Below are 24,479 nucleotides of genomic sequence, written 5' to 3' on the forward strand. Positions count from 1 at the left end.
CTAGTTCATAGTTATTTTCTTAATAAAAGCACATGAGGTTTTCTGCATATGATCCAAATTGCTGCATATGGCAAGGAACTAAGTTTGGTGTTCACACACCAATCTAAGTTCAGAGGCCTACAAACATACATGCATGCTAACCAAAGTGCTTGGGGAACAAGCAACTTCTAATAGCTTTGCAGGAAGACAATCAATCTCATGGAAGGAATATACATCATCATCAAAGAGAACACCAAGGCTAGGAAGGATGCTGAACAACAAAGAAGATGCTAAAAGGTTGTATTGTCACTTAATTGCTTGTACTTTGAATTGCTGATATTGGAAGTTTGCATGCACCCCTGCTTTAAGTTTGAGTCATTGCAGTTTTTGTTTGTCTGTTTGTTTAATTTCCAAATAAGTGATAGTCTAAGTGTCTGGATAAACTTCACTTGCTTAAATGTATGCTTGCCATGCTTGTTCTGTTTCCATAAAATAAAAGAAATGTTTGAACAAAAGTAACTCAATTCCATTTGGTAAGAAATCAAATAAGATTAAGTGGTGGTATGCATGTTTGATTGAATAGTCAGCTCACTAAGAAATAAAGTTAGAATTGTCACTTTTAGTGGAAATTAGGATGCTGTCTATGGATCTTGATGAATAAATGTCTTTGGCCATGAAAAAGAAAGAAAAAGAAGAAGAAAAAGCCACTGAAAAAGGGCAACCAAAAAGCAAAAAAATTGAGAAAATAAGCTAGGCACCAATGGTTTGAACTTCTGAGACAAATGCCTGTGGTGTTTATGTATTAAGGATATGCTTGGATGAATAGGTTCTGAGGAGTGTTTCAACACTTGGTAACTTGGGTTAACTAACCCGGGATTATCAACCAAAAGTCCATTATCAAGAGCAACCTAAATACAAAACATTTAGTCACACAAAGAGGTGCTGGGCACCAATGTCTCAAGAAGAAATGTGAACTAAAATGCCTGTAGTGGATATGTGTAGTGCACTAATAAGAAAAAGAAAATGCCAAAGGCTTGAGCAACACATGACACTGAGCAACAAGGAGCAAATAAGCTCAAATAAAAAGAAAAACAAAGAAAAGAAACTTGCCAAGGATATGTGAATAACAAGAGGCCATAAGCAGTGTTTTAGTGGAAACATAAAAAGTGACTTTCTTACCTAAGAAACAATAAAGTGATGCTGCAACAACTTTCTGCATGAACACCCCATTAATCAATGTAAATTACTTACTGATATGGCTAATGAATTTACTTTCTGTTTCATTCTTTCTTCTCAATAATTCAGAACTTGCTTGGGGACAAGCAAGGATTAAGTTTGGTGTTGTGATGCCAAGGCATCTTAGGCTAGTTTCACTAGCCTTTTTCTTTTATTTTTAGTTGTTTTATGCATTTTCTTGAGCCTTAAGTAATCATTTTGGCCAAATAGTCATGCTTGTCTTAAATCATTCAAACATGAAGATTTTTATGCAAATTCCATGAGTTTTTAGTTATATTCCTTGAATGCTATGAATGGAAGAATTCTCATGAATTTTAGCAAGACTTTGATGCAACTGTTTGGATGATTTCAGGGAAGAAGAGGCTAGGCAAGGAAGCAACAAAATCAATAAAGGAAGCTTGAATATCACATGTGGAGTTTAAGTTCCAGTTTAAGCCTAAACTGGAGCTTAAACGCCAAAAATCATGAAGGATAAGAAATGCTGGAAATGAAGTTTAACCTCCAGTTTGACCTCAAACTGGAGGTTAAACGCCAGAATGGAAGGTCTCACCAAAGAAGCATTTCCACGTTTAACCTCCAGTTTGACCTCAAACTGGAGGTTAAACGCCAGAATAATAATGCCACTCAGGAAGGAGTTCCACGTTTAACCTCCAGTTTGACCTCAAACTGGAGGTTAAACGTGTTCGACACCTCCAGGGCTACCATTCTAAGCTTCCACGTTTAACCTCCAGTTTGACCTCAAACTGGAGGTTAAACGTGTTCGACCTCCAGGGCTGCCCTTCCTTTATCCACGTTTAAGCTTCAGTTTAACCTTAAACTGAAGCTTAAACGTGTTATATGGAACAGCTTGACCATGCCTTCTTCAAACATAAATAACTTGAGCTACAAAACTCCAAATGAGGTGATTCAAAATGCATTGGAAAGAAGACATCTAGAGCTTTCCAAGCATATATGGCATGCATGGTGGATACTAAAAATTGAGGGAGAAAACAGCCCCGTAATGTGCATAGAAGAGCATAGTACCAACATGCAATCAGGCCAGCTGACCTCTTCACCTTCCATGGAGTATAACTCGAGTTGTAGAGATCCAACTGAGGTGCTTCCAGTTGCGTTAGAAGCTGACATCCATAGCTTTCCAACGAGGTATAATAGTCTATATTTGGCATCAAATTGGCAAGGTTGACAAGAGAACAAAGTGACGACTCAAGAAAGGGGGTGCAACATTTGAGTGTAGTTTAATGGATCATTATCCTTTTTGGATCAATTATGTCACTCAGCCCTTCAAGCAAGCAAGGCCCATCAACAACACCAAATCAAGGCCACAAGAATCATCTAGAATAGTTTATTTTCATTTGATTGTAATTTGCTTTGAATTTCATTTTCATTTTGTAATTTAGGGAGCCTATTTAAAGGCCTTAGTTTTTGCATTTGAGAGGGGGGGATTGAAGGGGAATCCAGCCCCTGATGGGGACCTTAGACTTTTTACTTTTCACTTTTAGCTAGTTTTCCTTTTCTTTGTAATTGAATTCAGAGCTATGATTCACTAAACCCCCTTTCATTGGGTTAGGGAGCTCTATTGTAATTCAATGAATCAATAATAGTTTATCTTCTTCTTCAATCTTTTCTCTTGAATTTTGTTAGAAAGCTTCTTGATCTAATTCCATTGAGTAGTTGTCTTGGGAAAGAAACTACCCATACTTGGAATCCTTCGGAGCCTTGGGAAAGGAATGGAGGATTCATGCTAGAGAAGCTTTCTCACAGTGGATTGGATTGGGGTTTGGATGGATATTGTGACATGTAATCCTACCAAATTGTGGTTCATGAAACTGTGTGGTATAATCAGTGATCAAGCATCATCTCTTCTTATGAACATTTAAACCAAGGGATTGGGAATTTGTTTGTTTTTAGAGAGCATTGGTGAGCCAAGGAATTGGGATCCAATCATATAAGATTGCCAAGCAAAATTTAATGAACGCATTGGTTGAGGAAGAGATAAACATGTTTTGATTCGGAGATTTCAATATCTCCTAAACCCAATGAATTTCCCATTTCTGACCTCCACTTTCTATTTACATTCTGCAACTCCATTCTTGCAATCACCCCCATTCCCTTTTAATTTCAGCAATTTACATTATGCTCTTTAATTCATGCAATTTAAGATTCAGCCATTTAATTTTCTTGTCATTTACTTTTCCCGCCAATTTTACATTCCGCAATTCTCATCTCAAATCTTGATTCCGCTCAACTAGAACACACTTCTAATCCGAATTGCTCACTCAACCAATCCTTGTGGGATTCGACCTCACTCTATTGTGAGTTTTTACTTGACGACGATAACCGGTGCACTTGCCGGAAGGAATTTTGCCGATCGTGCAATTTCCTAAATCGTAGCATAACAAGTTTATGTGCATCAGAAGGCATCCTCAAAAGAAACAAAGAAGAAGGCACCAAGGAGGTGGAGGAACAAGAAGATCCCTACGGAGGACTTCTCTCCAGGGGATAGAGTTGTCTCAGCTTACTTCCCAGATATTCCCCCTAATCTCCCCACTGTACCATCTCAGTTACCTAAGGTCTTCACTATCAACAGAGTTCTTTCCCTGGAACATGTGGAGATCATTGATCCAACCAATGGATATAAGTCCACAACAAGAGGGGAGGACTTTAAGCACTACCAACCACCCTGATGAGGGAAAAACGTCAAGCAAGTGACGCTAAAGAAGCGCTTCAAGGGAGGCAACCCATGTTTTATATGTTTTTAAAATAGTGAATAAATCAATGTTTATGAATTTCAACCCAAACTTGACAAACACTTGGTGAAATCTTTATCATGCAGTATATAGTGAAGAACAAGTTTGGTGTTCAAAGCAGAACTCTTGGAGCTTTGAACAAAACTTTTCATCACAGTGCTCCAAACTAAGTTTGGTGTCACCCCAAGGTGCCATCAATCTGCCTATAAGGATACACAAGTAGTTGGCTAGTTGAAATTCATAAATATACAAACTCTTTTTCTTCTCTTTATTATTCTAGCTGTAGAGTTGATTTTTATGATATTAATTTCCTTATTTTAAATCTTTGTAGGAAAAAAGAAAAAGGGAGTGATTGGACAGTTAAACAAAGGAGATTCTGCCACTTAATGAAGAGCACTACACACATGTCTCAAGAGGGAACGCATGGGGAAACGTTGCCATGCAATATTGGAGAAGGAAGATCCTTGAAGACCGAACCAATCACTCTCATTAAGTGATGATCCTTGTCCTTCCTTCATACACAACCCCAACCGGCCATCAAGCAAAAATCCTTGCAATCCACACCTTCCATCCACTCATGATCTCCCTATATAAGTGAGCCTTAGTGCATGATCATTCCTCACACTCAAATTCCCACTCTCCACACTTCATACTTTCGGCTTGCTCAACCCCCTTCATCACACTCTGTCCTAGCCAACCTATTCCTCATCTATCCGTATCCTCCAACCTCCCCCTCAAAACAGCAACTCAATTCATGGCATCATCAAGCTCAAAGAGGCAAAAGAGGAAGGAACCCATGGAGAATGTTCCTTTCGATGAGAAGAAATTCAAAACTGCCTTTCATGAACGTGAATTCGAACGGATAAGGGCCAGAAAGATATTACCAGAGTTAATCTTCCAAATCAATGCAAATGAGTCACCACAAATTCTGGAGAAAATCGAACAGAGGGGGTGGCAATTGCTCACAAGTCCAGAGGGGAAGACCAATGGAAACCTCATCAAAGAATTTTATGCAAATGTAGTAAGAGAAGATAAAACCAAGGCCCCAACCTTCAAAAGTTACGTAAGAGGAAAGGAGGTGGACTTCAGCCCAAATGCCATAACAAGAGTTCTTCACCTGAAATCACCTCATTTTGATGAGGACAGTTATCAGGCAAGGATAAGTAGAAGCCCTGATAATGATGAGCTCTCAGAGATAGTGTCAGACATCTGTGTTATAGCAGCTGACTGGGAGAGGTACACAGATGGGAGACCCAAGTTCATCAAGAGGGGAGACCTGAGCCCTGAAGCCAAGGGGTGGTTTGAACTCGTAAGGAGGTCCATTCTACCAGCTGCAAATAATTCAGAGGTAAACATCAATCGAGCTACTATGGTGCATTGCTTAATACAAGGTGGGGAAATCAATGTGAATGAGCTCATCGCCGAGGGAATTCAAGATTCGGCTGAGAAGGTTGATTCAGGTGCCAGGCTTTGGTACCCCAGCACCATTCTCCGCTTATGCAACAAGGCCAAGGTAGTATTTGAGGACAGCAACCCAGACTGGGTGAACCCAAGAAGGCCAGTTACACTCGAACGATTGGTTTATACTACACCTGCTCAGCAACAAAGAAGGCCACAAATAGGGAAACCAAAAGCAAAAGAAAGAGTTCACCAAGAGGAACCTCATCAGGAAGAATATCAATAAGGAGAGTATTATGATCCAACTAATTTGAACATGAGTCACCTTCTAAGAGCCATTGAGGATCTGGGGATGAGACATATGGAAGGACAAGAGCAAATACTGAACCTTCAAACCAACTGGCTGAGCCAACAGGAAGCATGGCAAAAACAACAAATAGAGCAGCAGCAGGAACACTACTCCCAGCTCACTCAAGCCATCAACCAAGTGAATGAAAGGCAAGAGCTTCAAGAGAAGCACTTGCAAGAACTCAACCAGCGGCAAATAGCCCAAATGAAAACTTTCAATGAGTTCAGTGTACTCAATGAAGGAAGGCAACTACATAGGGAGGAGTTCTATGTAAATACTCAAGCCAAGTTAAATTACCTGTATAATAATATGCATCATCTCTACTATGCCATTCCCACATATGATGAGGTCCAAAAAGAATTGGTAGAGCAAGAAGAAGGGAAGGTGAAACAGCAGAAAGAAGCACTAAAGAAGAAGATGGAAGATACTGGCTTCTGGAAGAAACTGCTTGGAAAAGGCAAGGGAAGTGGAAGTACAAGCACTCAAGAGAGACACAATGAGGACAAGCAAGGATGGGAGCATGGGCATCCACATGAATGACAGGTGGTGGAGTTCTTTTTAGTCCATCATTTTCTATGCTTTAAATAAGGAAGATCTTGTATGAAATAGAACTTGCTTCCATGTTATGTTTAAATCTTTTTAAATTCTGTCTTTTAAGTTCTGAATAGGTTTTTGTGTGCTAGTCTTTATGTCACTGCATCCTCCTTAGCTTACTTGTATGCTTGTCCATTTAAATCAAATGAAGAGAGAATGTTTATGTTTAAAAAGACCAGAGTAGAGTTCATACTACGGAGTACATTCATGAGTTTGTGGTATGATCATAAGTTAGCTAAGTTGGTTCAACCATAAGGTGGGATGACAACTATCTGGCCTGAATACTTTGCTTTGAATATACTCATGAGACTAAGTATATGACAAGATCCTAATAAGAGAAAGAGAAAATAATAATGAAAGTGGAAAAACAAAACAAAAAGAGTAAGCAATAAGGCTAGGCACCAATGGTTTTGATCTTAAGATATGTGTCTGTGGTGTTCCTGTGTGAGGGATCTACTTGGATGAATAAGCTCTTAGGGGTGCTTTATCACTTGGTAACTTGGGTTAACTAACCCGGGATTATCAGCTGAAAGTCCATTATCAAGAGTAACCCTCACCACAGAGCATTTAGTAACCCAAAGAGGTTCTGGACACCAAGGTCTCATGAAGGAAAATAAATGAACTATGTGCCTGTGGTGTGTATGTATGGGGGAGAGACTTGAGCAAATAAGTCCTTAGGGGTGCTTCAACACCTAGCACCTTGAACCAACTGGTTCGGGAGAGTTGGTTGAAAGCTTATCTTAAAAAGTTGCCCCCTTACAGAGCACTTAGCCTAAGAACACCAATAAGCTCGGAAATGACAATAAAGGGATCAATGAATAAAAGTCTCATGGGATGTAAGCAAAGTGAGTGTTTTAAAACATGATAAAGGTCTGAAAGCCAGGAATGAACCTAAGTTGCTATGCATGAAACCACCATAAAATCGGTGATATGACTTCCACAAGAATGACTCACTGCTCTTGGCATTCCATTCATCGTTCTCTTGTTCCAGTACTTGCTTAGGGACAAGCAAGCTTTAAGTTTGGTGTTGTGATGCCAGGGCATCTTGGCCAGTTTCGCTGACCTTTTCTTTACTATTTTTAGGTTAGTTTCATGCAATTTCTTAGGAAATAAGCTAGTTTTGGGTAGATATTCACTTACACCTTGATTCAAGCATACATTGTGCATTTTACATTATTTCATGAGGATTTTGCATGAGTTTAGTGACAAATTGTATGCTGCATTGCCCATGACTTGTATTAGAACTTTGATGCACTCTATTGCTTGATTTCAGGACCAAAGGAAGCAAGGAATGGGAGGTAACTTGCAAAGTTAATGAGAAAAGTGATTGCCAATAACGCTCTCAAAGCCATCATTGACCACGTTAAGAGTCACGTTAACTAAGTTAACGAGAACTCTAACGTGGAGAGGGGAAGTTGAGCCAACGTTAGTGACACTAAACATTGTCACTAACGTTGGCAAATGCTCATAAATGGCCACGTTAGAGTCCACGTTAACTTAGTTAACGTGGCCTCTAACGTTAGAAAGGGGGAGAAACGCCAACGTTAGTGACATTCAACATTGTCACTAACGTTGGCCTAAGGAGAAACACACCACGTTAACTCCCACGTTAGCTTGGTTAACGTGGGAGCTAACGTAAGAAGCAAGAATGGTCGACAACGTTAGTGACACCCAACATTGTCACTAATGTTGGAAGCAACCACAACCCCCAAGGAGCCACGTTAACTTCCACGTTAACTTAGTTAACGTGGAAGCTAACGTTGATGAGTGAAAGAATGACCAACGTTAGTGACACTCAACATTGTCACTAACGTTGGGGATGGCTAAGCATGGCCACGTTAGAAGCCACGTTAACCTAGTTAACGTGGACTCTAACGTGAGGCATAGGGGCACCTTGGAACGTTAGTGACAATGTTGAGTGTCACTAACGTTCTCGAAGGATGGCAAGCCCACGTTAAAGAGCCACGTTAACTAAGTTAACGTGAGCTCTAACGTGGGAACAAAGGGGGCTTTTCAAAGTTATTGGGAATGTTAAGTGTCAATAACGTGTGCGAAGGACTTAGAGGCAACGTTAGTGGCAACGTTTATGCCACTAACGTTGAAGTTAACGTGGCTTTTACTTAGTAACGTTAGTGAGAAAGTTGATTGTCACTAACGTTCTCGAACTTATATTTTCACTAAACGTTAACACCCCTAACGTCCTGAGCTAAAGTCTCTGCCCACTTCACATTTTCTCTCTGCAAGTAAAGCCAAGCCCAAATGAAGAAGAGAACTGCTTTAAACTCAAAATCCAAAGGCCCAAGACTTGAAGAGCCAACTAGAAGCTGAGAGAAGTAGTATATATAGGAGTAGCTTTGAATTATTGAAGAGTTCTAAAAGTTGAAAAAGGAGAACTACTCTCTATATTTTACCTTCTCTGCAATTTCTAGTCTTATGATGTATTCTCCATCTTTATTTTCATTTTCTAGAGCTATGAACAACTAAACCCCTTTCATTGGGTTAGAGAGCTCTGTTGTAATTTGATGGATCAATACTAATTTTCATTTTTCTTCTTCTATCTGTTCTCTTGATTTTACTTGAAAGCTTTCGATCTTCATCCAATTGAGTAGTTATCTTGGAAAAGAAGCTATTCAAACTTGGATCTCTTCTGAACCTTGAAAGAGGAATGAAGAGATCAAGCTAACAGTCCTCTGTCTTTTTTGAGGAGGACCGGCAGTGGGCGAAGAGGTAGCAGTAGAAGTTTGGGGAGGATCAACCAAATGGACCTGAGGAGTAGGAATCACCCTCCTCAGCCCAGAAGTGCTCAAGATCGGCCTTTTAGGAGGAACCTGAGAAGATCCCTCCCCAGCAGCCTTAGCGGAGATGTTCTGGGTAGCTGTAGCTTTCCTCGCCTTCTTAAAGGCCTTCATGGAATCATTATTCTTATTCATCTCTGAAAAAACACAGCAAAAAACAAATTACAAATTGGAAGAAAAAGAACAAAATTAACAAAGACAAACAAGTAAAAAGAAGCCAACCACTACCTAGCTCAGCTTGGAAAGTGAGGGATCCCCTAAAAACCTCTTAGTATCGAGATGAGGAGGTTGCCCACAATTCTCCTCCAACACATTGACAAAGGCCTGTTCGACCTCATCCAGCATCTCCCATGAATATCTAGAAACTACAACATTCTTTTGCCAACATAAGGGAAGGCAGGTTCATTATTTGACTCTAAGAAAAATGGCCGAGCTCCTTCAACAGCTCAGACCTTAAAGTAATAATTCTTAAAGTCCCTAAAGGACTCATCAGACATGGAAAAAACTTTCTTTCCCTGGGCAGATCGAAAAGAAACCCAAGAAGCTTTCTTTTTTGAAGAAATCCCAGGCTTAGTCAAAACAAAGAGATAAAGAAAGAGAGTTTGAGAAGGCTTAACATCTAGTTCTTGGCACAATAACTGAAAGATCTTAATAAAGCCCCAGAAGTTCGGATGGAGTTGGGATGGAGCTACATTACACGACCACAACAAATCGGTTTCGAAGGAGGTAAAAGGAAGGGTAATGTTCATTTGGCTGAAAAAGTAGTCATAAGCATAAAAGAAGAGGCGTTCCCCCTGGGTCAGAGAAGGGAAGCAAACCCTCTCGTCGGAGTCAGGCGCTACCAACTCATAGTTCTTCTCCTGATCCCTACTACTACAGATCTGGTGATATTTTCTAACCTCCACGCAGTACTCAAAATTAACTACTGAAACGCACATCAGGACGAGGGAGTCCAACCAGTCAGACATTTCCTCGGGGACTTTGGAGGATGTCTCGACAATATTTTTTCGAGAAGACATGGTCAACTAGTCCTACAGCAAGAAAAAGAAAAAGGGGTTACTATCCAAACAGGTCGGGCAAATCAAGAAATCAGCTCGGATAAATATGGATACAACTCATACAAACAGCGAAAGGAGACCCCAGGACTCGTACTAAGGTCCAGGGGCATCCTTTGGAGGCAGTAACAGAGTAAGGATTCAGGAAAAATCTACAAGTCTACGTCTCGACATCTCTCAGACAAAAAAGAAAAACCCTTTCAAAGACACTTCAAAGAAAGAAAATAAACCACAAAATGTCATCAAAGTTACCATCTCTTTACAAACCTATCAGCAAAGGGAACCATCAAAATCAAAAACGTCAAGTGGAAATCATCAAAGACGCAATCTTTATCAAGCAGTTCATAAGCCTCAAAATCAAAGGATACAATCAGAAATGGTAACAACATGCAGAAATCCTAAGAGCATCAACTATCAAGAAATTCGAAAAGGTTCATGCAAAAGTCAAAGAAAGACCAACTTGTAGCAAAGAAGAGATGATAAATGCTGAGAAATTGAAGCAACAATGAGGCTGTGCCAAACGATCACCTTTCGAACAAAAGAACGAAGTGCCAGCAGTCACCTCCGAAAATAATGAAAAGCGCGAACACGTGAAAACTTGGGAGCAAGCAAAAATGAAGAGTCCCAGGCGAGCCAGAAAACGCAAGAAGAGAAGGGTAAAAGATGGAGTTTCAGGAAGCAAGAGAAAAAATTGAATGCAAAGACTTTTGGCAATTCAAAATGAAAAGAGGAAAATGGCAAAAAGAGGAGTTAATGGGCTTTAAAAACCCTTGCACGTTCCCAAGGCAAGAGCAAAAATGCAAAAGCGCGCATTTCAAACTAAAAAAAGTGAAGGAAAACACTTCACATTCAAGAAGCCTCATCGAAATCAACCAAAGTGCTCGAGCTCGGCTTCTCCAAAGAAGGATCGAAGTCCTAAAAAGGACCCGACCTCAAAAAGAAGACCATGCTCGAGCAGGGGCACTGTTCATGCCCTGGGTCGAGATGTATGACCCGGGCTGATTGACGACAAGTCAACCGACCTCTTCAGGTCAGGATTGCCCGACCTCTTCTTAAAGAGTTTGACCAAATCACCAGGAGAAGCCCAAAAAGGGCCCAAACAGAGGAACACGACCCGAGACCAAAGGCTGCCCAAGTCTAAGGATAAGGGAAGTTCCCTTAAAAATAAGATAAACTCCAGTCCAAGATAAGATAAGATAACTATCTTATCTCCAGAAAGGTCACTCCACACCACTATAAATGCACTAGAGCACCTAGGTATAACTCATACTCTGATTCTACTAAAAACCTGCTTAATACCCTTGCTAACTTAAGCATCGGAGTCCCTTGCAGGTACCACCACACTCCGGTGACGAAGGATCAGCATCACCATCAAGTCCAACAAGTTGGACACAACAGCTCCGACCAGTATAGAAGATCTCATCCGAGATCGACCTACAGTTTCAGGTAACCCTCGGAACACCTACCAATACTTTGATCTATGAATTTGTGTGGTATAGTCAGTGACCGAACTTCAACTCTTCCCTTGAGCAATTAAATCAAGACATTGGGCAATTGTTCATGCTTAAAAAGATTGGTGAGCCAAAACATTGGGATTCAATCATCTAAGATTGCTAGGCAATGTCAATGAATGCATTGATTGAGGAAGAGATGAAAATGATTTGATCCGGAGAATTCAGTATCTCCTGAAATCCAATGGACACCCATCTCGGATCTACCCATTCTATTTACTTTCTGCTCTTTCATTTCATGCTTAATCCCCATTCCCATTTAATTTCTTGCAATTTAAGTTTCTGCTCTTAATTTCCTGCAATTTAGGTTTCCCGCCAATTTTACTTTCTGCAATCCCAACCCAAATTTTGATTCTGCTCAACTAGTATAATTCTTCAGTTAACATTGATCAACCAACCAATCCCTGTGGGATTCGACCTCACTCTTTTGTGAGTTTTTACTTGACGACAATCTGATACACTTACCGGTAGGAAATTGTTGAGAGATAGTTTTCGGGTGAATCAAGTTTATGGCGCCGTTGGCGGGGATTGGTTTTGTATTGACAATTACTAAATTGGAGAATAACTAGATTGAGCATTTTTGTTTTCGTTTGATTTATTAAATTTTACTTTCAGTTGTTCATTTTTGTTCTCTGCAATTTTCTTTTAGTTATTTCTCTTTAATTTCTCTTACTTCTTTACTTTCCAGCAAAATTAACTCACTAACTCATTAACTGTTTGATTAATTGCCTCAATTGCTCTAACCACCCTTTTTCATTAATTTTGAATTCTTGCTGGTTATTGCTTGTTATGCTACATGTATGACACGTAGAAGAGAGGTTTCAACCTCATTTGATAGTGAACTGGAAAGAACCTTCCTGAGATTAAGGAGGGAAGCAAGAAGAAAGAGGGCTGTTGGTGCTAAAGAAGAGGAGGAAGACTTGGATATAACCATGGAGGATGATATGGAAAACATTCATGAAGGAGAGGTGAACAATCATGCCAGAAGAGGTGCAGCCAACCCTACTGGACAAGAGAGGAGAGTTCTGGGTTCATACATCAATCCAAACCCAGGAAACTGTGGTAGCAGCATTCAAAAGCCAACTATCCATGCTAATAATTTCGAATTGAAGCCTCAGCTCATAATTCTTATCCAGAACAACTATTCTTTTGGAGGGAATGTCCAAGAGGATCCTAATGAGCATCTCACTAAATTTCGAAGGATATATGACACAGTTAAATCTAATGGTGTTCATCCTGACACCTATAGATTGCTATTTTTTCCATTTTCTTTGAGGGACAAAACATCAAAATGGCTAGAATCATTCCCTAAAGAAAGCTTGACAACCTGGGAAGATGTAATGAATAGATTCTTACAAGGTTCTACCCTCTACAAAAAGTAAACAGGCTAAGAACTGATGTGCAGACATTCAGACAACAGGATGGTGAGACTCTTTATGAAGCCTGGGAGAGATTCAAAGATTTGACAAGGAAATGCCCCCTGATATGTTTAATGAGTGGATGCAAATTCATATCTTTTATGAAGGGCTGAGTCATGAATCAAAAAAGGTTGTATACCACTCATCTGGAGGTTCCCTAAACAAGAAGACCATTGAAGAAGCCATTGATGTTATAGAGACAGTGGCTGACAATGAGTATTTTTATGCCTCAGATAGGAGCAACAATAGGGGAGTCATGGAATTAAATCATATGAATGCAATCCTGGCCCAGAATAAGATGATCACCAAGTAACTGGCTGAATTAACCAAGCAAATGGAGAAGAATCAGGCTGCAGCTATCCACACTCAACCATCATCTCAAGGAGATTTGGACACAGAAGAAGAAGTTAACTGGGAGGAAGCTAATTATCTTGGAAACTCATCTAGGCAAGCTAATGATCCATACTCTAAAACTTATAACTTTGGTTGGAGAAACCACCCAAGCTTTGGGTGGGGAACCAACAAAACCAAGGCCAAGATCACAGAGCCCATAATCCAAACCAGTATAACAACTCCACTCACCAAAGCTCTAACTAAAAACCATACCAGACCACACAAAATACTTATTCACAGCCACCATACCAAAGCCACAATAACCACTCTTAACACTCCAATTTTAACTAACCACCACCACATGATGAAGACAGAATGGCCAAAATGGAAGCTATGCTTGCAAACCTTTGCAAAAAGTCTGAAGATATGAAAAGTTCAGGGAAGAAGTGAGAGGTAGTATAAAAAGCCGAGGGGAGGTTTTTAAGAATCTCGAATCTCAGGTAGGACATCTTTCACAACAGACTCCGAAGTCCACTGATAGTTTTCCAAGTGACACAGAGAAAAATCCAAGAGGAGAAATGAAGAAGGTGAAATGGGAACAGTGTAAGGAAATTACTCTTACAAATGAAGAAGTTCAGAAAGGAGACACAAGCAAACCAACAGAGCACAGCCAAAGAAACTCCCAAAGCAACTTGGAGAAAAAGGAACAAGGAACTGGATCTGTACAAAGGAAAGAATCAACAAGGAAGGAAATTCTGAAACCATATGTTCCAAAGGCACCATTTCCTGAGAGACTCAAGGGAGATGAAAAAGAAAGGTCATATTCAATATTCTTAAACATGTTTGCATCTCTCAGTGTCAACATTCCCTTCATCAAAATTCTTCAATAGATGCCCACATACATCAAGTGCATGAAAGAGCTGCTGACCAAGAAAGGAACCTTAAAAGGAGGACAAACAATGACAATGAACAAGGAATGCAGTGCCCTCATCAAGAAGGACGTACTCATGAAGAAAAAAGATCCAGGGAGCTTTCATATTCCATGTGCCATAGGAGAGACAAAAATTGACAGAGGATTTTGTGATTTAGGAGCTAGCATAAATATGATGCCTCTATCTCTTATGAAGAAGTTGCAAATCAATGAGATGAGATCCACGGATGTAATCATCCAATTGACAGATAAAACTCAGAAGCAAGCCGAAGGAGTAGTCGAAAATGTATTGGTGAAAGTAGGAAACTACTTCATCCCCACTGACTTTGTTGTTCTGGACATGAAGGAAAGTTATCTTCATCCATTATTCTGAGGAGACCATTTCTAGCCACTGCTAGAGCCCTGATAGATGTGGAACAAGGAGAGTTAATCCTTAGAATACATGATGAACACCTCACCTTCCATGTTTTCAAACCTACATCTGATTCAGAACCAGAACTTAAAGAGCCGAAGGATGATCACAGTAACATGTGCATAAAGAAAAGCAATAGTGAATCAGCAGTTGAACCCCTGAAACAGTCCTTGGTGAACAAGCAAGAATTTCAAGAGATACAGCAACCGAGGGAACTCAAGAAAGAACCGAAGCCATAAAAGTTGGGAAGAGCAGTTGATGAGGAACCCCCTGACATAATAATCACTGGAGCACCACTGGAAGAAGAGAAAAGAGTTGTGAAGAAATTGCCAAGGGGATGGAGAAATAAGAAGATTCCTACAGAGGGTTTTTCCCCTGGAGACAAGGTGATATCAGCCCACCATCCACCAACCCCACCCCATCTTCCAACCATTCCATCCTAGTTACCTCAAGTGTTCACCATCAGAAAGGTCCTCTCCCTAAAGCATGTAGAGATCATCAAGGAATCAAGTGGAGACCGCTTCACTATAAGGAGAGAAGACCTAAGGCACTATAATCCACCCTGACAAAGACCAACCGTCAAGCTAATAACGCTAAAGAAGTGCTCCATGGGAGGCAGCCCATGATTTAGTTTTCTTGTTTTTAATACTTCAGTATGAATAATAAGTGTTGCTTTAACATGAATTCAAGCTCGTATAGACAATTTTGACAATTATCCATGACATTGTGAAGCATATGATCCAATTCTAAGTTTGGTGTGCCTACAGGCACACTAAGATACCTTTCAAAAACAATGATCATATTGCCATTTTGACACGTGTTTCTTGGAATATATAGCCAAACATTTAGTTTAGTGTTCTATATATTGCAAGAACGAAGCATGAGAGTCAAAGTCTTTTGAGTTTTGAAAGTCATGAAAGTGCAACCATGTTTATGTAATCTTTAGTTCATGTTTAGAAATAGAAAAATAAAGTGTTTCTCATGATGGTTTAACCAAAAGTGACACTAATTCCGTTGATATCTCAATGATAATACTTGGAGGAAGTAACACTTTGAACCATATAACCAAACACTAAGTTTGGTGTCCTCCAAGACTATATATGGTAGCACCAAAAAGAGTCACGGTTGGTTAAACAAGCATAAGGAATGCTAGTCAAATTTTTAGTTTTAAATATTAATTGTTCTCTTGCCGCCACTTGTTAGTACTTACTTCTTTTGTCTTGTTATGATGGTTAGGTGAGCAGAGAACTATTTAATGAAAGGGACAAGACAAGGAAGGGTAAAGCTAGCATGAAGACAAAAGTAGATCACATGGCTTGGAAGGTTGCTTCGTAAGGATAGGATTCTGCACATTCTTGGAAGAAGCCCTTGGAAAACCGAAGAGATATGCTTAATGAAGAGGCAACTTTTGTCTTCATTCAACCTTGTATGCACACCCTTCATCCATCACTTGTCCCAAAGAATCCTAACCATCCATTCTTCATTAAAGCTCACTATAAATGGCTTCACTTGGTCTGTGGATATGAACCAAAATATTCATACTTCTTGTACTCTAAACAAATTCGGCTATTGTGTTTTCTAAAGCCAACACCCAACAATCGTGTCCTTTGTGTTACTAAGCATCTTTGTTCACTTGCTTCCATATTATTACCTTACCCTCAACCCACTTTTCCACGGAGAGTGCACCACACCAACCCCCCTCTTCATAAACCTTGAAGCCCTACTCGGCTAACCATCAAGGAAGATATGGCATCTTCTTCAAGTTTCAAAAGAAGGAGAGGAAAGGAACCCATTGTTGAAGAAGGAGAAAAGGACTATGATCAATGGAAGTTCAGATCATGGTACCACCAAGTGCAACTTGGGTGGATGAATGACAAAAAGATATATCCAGAAATCCCTTTCCAGCTACCTGAGGATGGATGCCTAGAAATGAGAGCCAAGATCAGAAAGAGGAAATGGAAAGAGTTGACCTCACCAATCACCAGGATCAATGCAAACATCATAAGAGAGTTCTATGCTAACACTGCAAGGCTAGATATGACCGAAGCCCCAACGTACAAGAGTTATGTACGGGGTGTGGAAGTAGACTTTAGTCCGAAGACCATTATGGAGGTCTTAGGACTACGGGCGGCACATTTTGATGAGCCAGGGTACCATGAAAGAGTGAATGGAAACCCAGATTATGATGAAATATCTAGTGATATTTGTGTGGTGAACACTGACTGGGAGAGGGACAATCAAGGAGGGCACAAGTACTTGAAAAGGGGAGATCTCATCCCTGAAGCAAAAGGTTGGTATGAGCTTATAAAGAGATCAATTCTGGGCACAGTGAACACCTCGGAAGTTAACAAGAAAAGGGCTGTCATGCTACATTGTATAATGGTGGGAGGAGAGATAAAAATTTACGAGATCATTGCAAATGACATTCAAAAGGTTGCAGAGAAAAATTCTGCTAAAGCCTAGCTCCATTACCCAAGCACCATTATGAGGTTATGCATGAAGGCCAGAGTGCCACTGGAGGATGCAAATCCAACATGGCTGCATCCAGGCTTGCCTATGACCCTCGAAAGAATGATGAATGTCACAGAGGCACAACCAAGTCGAAGATCACAAAGGAAGTGAATGAGAGAAGAACCACGGGAAGAAGAAGAACAAGAAGGAGAACAAGAAGAAGAGCAACAATTCTAACCACAAACCAACATGGACATGGGCCGGATGTAAGAAGTAATTGAAAGACTATCCGAACAGTACCTGAGAGTTCAAGAGAAACAAGAAGAATTCCATTCACAATACATGAGAGCTCAAGAGAGACAAGAGGAGCTTCAGTTGAGAATGATGAGCCAGCAGAGAGATTTTGGGTCAAGATCTCTAGTCATGCAAAGAGAACAAGCTTCACAATTTCAAGGATCTTTCAACCAGCTGGTCCAACTTCAGGTTGATAACATGAGAGCTTTCAAGGATTTTATAACCCTTCAGGATGCAAGATATGGAGTTCAAGCTGATTATAACATAAATGGCCAAATCAAGCTCAACTACATTGTGGAACATCTACATAGTATGGACCCAACATTTCTAATTTATGATCAATATTTCAAGGAAAGGAGTGACATAGAAATAGACAAAGCAATACGCCTTGAAAATAGAGGGGAAGAGACAATGAAGAAAGTTGGATTCTGGACAAAGCTAAAGGAAAAAGGCAAGGGAGAAACTATTAAGCAAGCAAGCGAGAAGAAGAAGAAAGACAAACAGGATAAAAAATGAAAGGTGGACTTGCTCCTTGGTTATGCTATTCAATAAAGAAAGAACATGTCTGTTTGATTTGATAGTCACTTCTAGTTTGAGTCATTTTACATTCCGTTATGTTTAATTTTGCAATAAGTATGCTAGCCTAGGAGTGTGTGTTTTCACTTTCACTAGTTTAAATGCCTGTTTTGTCCCCTGAGTCTTTTCAATTTAAATAAAAGAAATGTTTGAATAGAAGTGGAATAGTTCCTTTTTAGCAAGAAGTGAAATAACAGTAGGTGGTGTTATATATGTTTGATTGAGTAGTAGTTCACTTATAATTAATAAAAGGATAGATTGTTCTCCTTTTAGTGTAAATTAGCATGCTGTCTATGAATCTTAGCTAATAAAAGTCCTTAGATGAAAGAAAAACAAATAGAAAGAAAGAAAAAGAAAAGCCAAAAGTGGCAACAAAAATAGAAGAAAGCAAAAGAATAAGGCTAGACACCAATAGCTTGGACCTTAGGACATATGCCTGTAGTGTCTTTGTACTAGGATCTGCTTGAATGATTAGATTCTATGGAGTGCTTTACAGAAAAAGAAAATAAAGAAAAGTAATCACCAAGGATGAGTGAATAATAAGAGGTCATAGCAATGTGTTAATTGATGCTTAAAGGAGACAGTCTATGCCTAAAAATCAATAAGAAGTGAGTTACTGCATCTTCTTCATAAAACACCAAGAACTAATAATAATTACTTGCTGATATGAATATCACTCTCTGTTTCATTCTTTCTTCTTAATAATTCAGTACTTACTTAGGGACAAGCAAGATTTAAGTTTGGTGTTGTGATGCCAGGGCATCTTAGGCTAGTTTCACTAGCCTTTTTCTTTGTTTTTAATAGGTTTTATGCACTTTCTTGAGCTATAAGTAAGCAATTGGGTTAGAAATTCATGCATGCCTAGATTCATTCAACCATGATTAATTTGATACAATTTCATGAGAATTATGCTATAATTACTTGTATGCTAAGAATGATGAGAATTTTTATGACTTTAGCAAGGCTTTGATGCATGTATTGGTTGATGATAGGTGAAAGAAAGCATGAAGGAAGGTTGAAGAAGGAGCCTGGAAAAGATGAAAAAGAAGCAACGTTGGTGGCAAAGTTGGACCACCAACGTTACCTCAAACGTTGAAGGGGAGGCAGAGCAATTGTCTGCATAATTGCTGATGCTCACGTTGGAGGGAACATTGGACATCCAACATTACCCCCAACATTGTGAACAAATGAGCTTTCTGGAAGTTCTGAAAAACTGTAGCGACGCGCACGCACACTGTACCCATACGCGTGGATTGGAAATTCGGGTAATCCACGCGCACGCGTAGGTGACGCATACGCATGGATGGGAGACGTTGGACCCCAAACGCTACCTCCAACGTTGAAGGCCAACGTGCGAGATGGTGAACTCCAAAATCTGAATTTGATAACGCACAACGACGCATACACGTCAATGGCGCATACGCGTGGGGCTAGCTTTTGAGAATCCACGTGCACACGTGCAGCACGCGCACGCGTGGATTGGCCAATGCTCTTCTACCTTGGTTTAAAACTAGAAAATGATATTTTTGCATCAACGCACACGCATGCAGCACGCGCACGCATGGATGAGCAGTTTTACCCCATGGGCGCAAACGCGCCAAGCATGCGTACGCGTGGGGAGTGGAACGTTGGCCCTCCAACATTGAGTCAAACGCCAATAATAGCAAATCCTTCTGGTTTTTAAGAAGGGCGTTTGTGTCAACGTTGGCCATCAAACGTTGACTCCAACTTGAGCACCAGAACTCTGCAAATCAAATAGATCTCTTCTCAACAGCAAGGGAAACAAATTTGAGCCATTTTCAACCCAATTACATCAAGGCCAAAAGCCCAATTCAGAGATTGAAGATCAATGGAAGAGAGTGTAAAAATAGCTTAGAATTTAAGTTAGAAGGGACCTTCTTCTCATTTTGGATTTTTTTACTGCATTTTTGCTTTCAGTTCATTTTCTAGAATGTGTCTTTCAATTCGAATTTTCATTTTGAGAGCTATGAACAACTAAACCCCTTTCATTGGGTTAGGGAGCTCTATTGTAATTTAATGGATCAATAGTAGTTTTCAACTTCTTCTCCTTTCTTTTCTCTTGATTTTGTCAAAAAGCTTTCGGTCTTAATTCAATTGGATAGTTGTCTTGAGAGAGAAGCTATCCATAATTGGAATTCTTCGGATCCTTGAGAGAGGGATGAAGAATTCATGCTAGAATTGCTTTCTCACATTGGATTAGATTGGTGGTTGGATGGATATAGTGACATGTAATCCTACCAATACTTTGATCTATGAATTTGTGTGGTATAGTCAGTGACCGAACTTCAACTCTTTTCATGAGCAATTAAATCAAGACATTGGGCAATTATTCATGCTTAGAGAGATTGGTGAGCCAAGACATTGGGATTCAATCATCTAAGATTTCCAAGCAATATCAATGAATTCATTGATTGAGGAAGAGATGAAAATGATTTGATCCGGAGAATTCAATATCTCCTGAAATCCAATGAACCCCCATCTCTGATCTACCCATTTTATTTACTTTCTGCTCTTTCATTTCATGCTTAATCCCCATTACCATTTAATTTCTTGCAATTTAAGTTTCTGCTCTTAATTTCCTGCAATTTAATTTTTGTTCCTTTAATTTCCTGCAATTTAGGTTTCCCGCCAATTTTACTTTCTGCAATCCTAACCCAAATTTTGATTCCGCTCAACTAGTATAATTCTTCAATTAACATTGATCAACCAACCAATCCCTGTGGGATTCGACCTCACTCTTTTGTGAGTTTTTACTTGACAACAATTCAGTACACTTGCCGGTAGGAAATTGTTGAGAGACAATTTTTGGGTGAATCACTCCTTTTCCTGCCTAAGATTTCTGAGAAGGATTATTTCCAAAAGGCAGAGGAGACCATACAGATGATGGAGTTTTATTGGGATGCAGTGTTGCGAGTTATAGCAGTCCACCCCGACAGCCCTTGGATCAATAGGCCATTTAAGCTGAGTCCAAAACGCATAGCAATCAGATATCTCACCATTGAGGCTATGATGTGGCATCAGATTCTGACCAACTATGTGATGCCTAGTACTCAAGAGACAATCACTTCATACATGGCTGTGCTTATTTAGTGTGTCTTGGAAAGGGAGCAGTTGTACCTTCCAAGGCTCATCAAAAAATACATGGCTTGGACACACCACATTGGTAATCTAGCATTCCCATGCCTCATTACACAATTAGGTCTGAGAGCTGGGGTAGTTTGGGAGGATACAGATGAGAAGCCAACAGTTACTAGAAGCAAGAGGATTATTCCACACGGCAACTGGTTTCAGTTATCCATCAGACGTCGAGGACGCAGGACGACTACTACCATAGAGGCCGCTACTTCATCATCAGCAACAGCAAGCCTATCAGTATCATCGGTGCCAACAGCACCATCATTAGCCTCACAACCGATCTACCGTTTTGTGCAGTGACTCTTCCTGCGGATTGATTAGATGGAACGTCACAATAAGCGATGTTATGAATACTTGAAGAGGATCTCTGGCTGCACTGACTTCCCACCAGAGGAGCCTGACACCCCTTCAGAGCACAACGAGGAGGAGGAGCGAGACCCACTAGCTGACGGTGGCAACGATAACGATTCTTTCCACTCCGCATGATTCACTGAGCACCGAGGACGGTGCTAAATCTTAAGTGTGGGTAGGTCGTCCGACTGTCGGCGATGTATTTTGGTGACAATTTCCTTTCAAACATTTTAGCTTTAGTTTTTATTATGATTTTTAGATATTTTATACATATTTTGTCATTTTGAATACTTTTTAGTTTATTGCACTTTTTTAGTTTATTGCACTTTCTACTTTTTGCTTGTACATAATCTAGATCCCTATTTTAGTTTACATACTTTTTATCTTCTTTTATGTTGGCTAGTGTATATACATGGTTTAGTTGTAGTTGATTAGTGGTGATTGGACAATGCACATAATTGAACCTAGTTGAATTTCCTATATACATGATTATTTGGTTTGAATTAAATTAGAAAACGAACTTAGGATTTTTTATGATTTTCATCCAATTACATTATATATATGTGTTTTGAGCATCAATGTGTGGTTACATTATATTAACCACTATTTTTATTCTTGTGTTATTCTCTTTTTATGACAGCAACCTTTGGTTTGTTTCACTCTTTATGTTCATTATTTAGTGTATATATGCATTTATGTGATTGAAACCATTCTTTCATATTAGCTCACTTATCCCAAATAGCCTTACCCTTTTATCTTCCTTTGTTAGCCTACTTTGAGCCTTACTAATTCCCTTTTGTTCTTGATTTAGCACATTAAGCGAAAAACCAATAAATTTCTTTAATTTAGATCTTTAATTAGCTTAGGCTAGTGAGATTGTGTAATGTTTAAGCGTGGGAAAAATAGGGAACATTGGTTGATGAAGGTATGTTTTGCATTTGTATTGAACATCTTGGAAATTGAGGATATACTTATGCATCAATTGTGTAAACCATATGCATTGACAGTTGTGTATATTTTTCTACTTTGAAAATAAAAGAAAAAGAAAAAGAAAATAAAATAAAAAGGGGGACAAAGGTCCCAAGGGAATATAATAAGAACAACGCATATGGATGTGAATTGAATTGAATTAAATGCATGATTGTATGTATGCATTAAATTATTGTTGATTGTTAGATGAAGAACAAACCTTAGAAAGCATGATTAGGGAATAATTGAGTGAATTAACCCTACACACTTGAGCGACTAGAGCATATACACATCCGGTGAGGGGTTCGATTGCTCAATTTCCATGTCTCCACCTATGATTATCTCTTATCTTGCAAGTTTGTATATATATTTTTTTCATGGCTCTATTCAATTGTGAATTTGATTTGGTTGCTATTGCTTATGTTATATATATGTATTCTTGAAAATTGATTTACTTTGACTAAGTAAATACATGTATATAAATAGATAGTATTAGTTAGAGTAGTTGCATGCATATAGATAGTTTGCATCGAATAAATGTTGATACCCCTTTCTTGTCTTTCTTGATGTTTAGCTTGAGGGCATGCTATTGTTTAAACGTGGAGAGGTTGATAAACCACAATTTTATGGTTTATTTTGTATTGAAATAAATGCATTTTATCAACTTATCTTGCACTTATTCATTGAAATAGTATGGTTTCGTAATTTTTTCCTAAATTGCGCTTAAGAGTAAAAACATGCTTTTTAGGTTCTTAAAATGCTAAATTTAAATTACTTTAATTCCATTCGATACCTTGATGTATTTGTTGAGTGGTTACGAGGTAAAGATGGATTGAATAAGTGAAGAAAAAGCATGCAAAAGTGGAGAATTCATGAAGAAATGAAGTTTGGAGCATTTCATGGTCATGCGTATGCATGCCTTGAGCATATGCATGCTTTGGGAATTCGCCATGTTTCACATACGCATGCATTATGCGTACACATGATTGACGGCACGTGGTTCACTCAAGAAAACACGTGGCTAGCAATTTCTGGACCTTCTCAAGCCCAAATCCAACTCATTTCTTGAGTATTTTAACCCAAACTCAAGGAAAAGAATGAGAGAGCAATTAGGATAGGTTTTTGCCATGTTTTAGGTTAGATTTCTAGAGAGAGAAGCTCTCTCTTCTTTCTAAAATTAGGGTTTTAAGTTTAGTTCTCTCCATAGATTTAGGTTTCAATTATTGTTTTAATTTGGTTTTCTTTACAATTTATTGTTATTGCATCTTTGTTCTCTTAGTTTTACTTGTTAATTTCCTCTATTTTGTGCTCTTATATTCATGAACTCTCTTGTTAATTTTGATTCTCTTTAACGCAATTTATGTTTTCATGATTATTGTTGCTTCTTTTAATTGTTGTTATTGTCATGTTGCATTTAATAGCTTTAGATTTTTATTATTATTGCAATTCTACGATGCTTTACTTTTATGTATTTCAAGTGTTTGTGAAAATGTTTCTATCGGTTATAGGGTAGATTTTTACACTCTTAGCTTGGAATTGAGTAATTGAGGTGCCCTTGATGTCATTAATGTCCGAATTGTTTGACCATTTAGAAATTTTAATTAATCTCATTTCCATTAACGAGTAAGACCTCTGGATTGAGATTGATTAAGGCCAGTTGACCTATCCCATCATTCGAGGTTGATTAATTGGGTTTGCTCTTATAATTGCCCTATCATGGTTAGTGACACAAAAGTCATTTATGTCCAATATTTATTAGTGATTTGGGGTTGTTAGCTGTTCTTGTTTCCATTTACGAATAAGACCTATGGATTAAAAGTGACTATGCCTATTTGATGTTCTCCCCATGTTGGAGATGACAAAATGGGATTAACTATAGGCAATCGCCATGTTTGTGGTCAATGACTTGATTAGGAAGCTTTGA

General features: G+C 39.1%; 1 non-coding gene across 1 annotated transcript; it reads right to left on the reverse strand.

Annotated features, from left to right (window-relative positions):
• Positions 1-13,048: 13,048 nt before the first annotated feature.
• On the reverse strand, positions 13,049-13,155 carry LOC148549073 (small nucleolar RNA R71). Its single transcript, XR_015897170.1, has one exon. It is a non-coding gene; the product is annotated as a small nucleolar RNA R71 (small nucleolar RNA).
• Between the last annotated feature and the right edge of the window lie 11,324 nt (positions 13,156-24,479).

Source organism: Arachis ipaensis, chromosome B8, assembly GCF_059453495.1.
Source record: "Arachis ipaensis isolate K30076 ecotype BB chromosome B8, ASM5945349v1, whole genome shotgun sequence".
Lineage (NCBI taxonomy): Eukaryota > Viridiplantae > Streptophyta > Magnoliopsida > Fabales > Fabaceae > Arachis > Arachis ipaensis.